Consider the following 815-nt stretch of genomic DNA (forward strand, 5'->3'; position numbering starts at 1 on the left):
GTGGGGCAGCTATAGCAGTTTCTGTATCCAACTCCAAAATTCCCGCTACTTTACCCTGAGTTAGACTCTGAGAAGGATTATGGTATTCATTAGCAGCCATCTATTCGATCAATTCATAAGCTTCATTGTAGCTCTTAGCCCACAATGCTCCTCCTGATGCTTCATTAAGCATGGGTCTAGAAGTAGCACCCAGTCCATTGTAGAAACAGTTTATAATCATCCAGTCAGGCATGTCATGGTATGAGCACTTCCTTAGCATCTCCTTATATCGATCCCAAGCCTCACACAGAGATTCCCCGGTTTGCTGTGCAAACTGAGTAAGAGCATTCTTGATTGCAGCAGTCTTCGCCATAGGAAAGAATTTAGTGAGAAACTTTTGAGCAAGATCCTCCCATGTGGTGATAGACCCTGGTGGTAGAGAATGTAACCAGCACTTTGCCTTATCACTCAGAGAAAATAGGAAGAGTTGCAGCTTGATAGCATCTTCAGTCACCCCATTGAACTTGAAAGTGTTGCAGATTTCGATGAAATCCCTGATGTGCATGTTGAGGTCTTCTGTAGGAGAACCCCTAAACTGAACTGAGTTCTGTATCATCTCATTTGTGTTAACCAAGATGGCTGGTCTGATGGTGCTCGACTGAATATCATTGATCTTCAGTTGAGAATAGTCCATCAAAGCCTTAGGAATTTCTGCTTGATCTCCCATCACTACTAAAGCTGGTTCCTCGACTTTCTCTTCTTCTTCTACTTTCTCTTCATCCTCAAAAACTTCCTTTTGAATCACTACATCTTCTTCCTCAGCTTGATCCAGAGTT

General features: G+C 42.7%; 1 non-coding gene across 1 annotated transcript; it reads left to right on the top strand.

Moving 5' to 3' along the window:
* The first annotated feature begins 230 nt into the window (after positions 1 to 230).
* LOC141709294 (small nucleolar RNA R71) lies at positions 231 to 337 on the top strand. Its single transcript, XR_012569880.1, has one exon. It is a non-coding gene; the product is annotated as a small nucleolar RNA R71 (small nucleolar RNA).
* The last annotated feature ends 478 nt before the right edge of the window (positions 338 to 815 follow it).

Source organism: Apium graveolens, chromosome 2, assembly GCF_009905375.1.
Source record: "Apium graveolens cultivar Ventura chromosome 2, ASM990537v1, whole genome shotgun sequence".
In the NCBI taxonomy this organism is placed as follows: Eukaryota; Viridiplantae; Streptophyta; class Magnoliopsida; order Apiales; family Apiaceae; genus Apium; species Apium graveolens.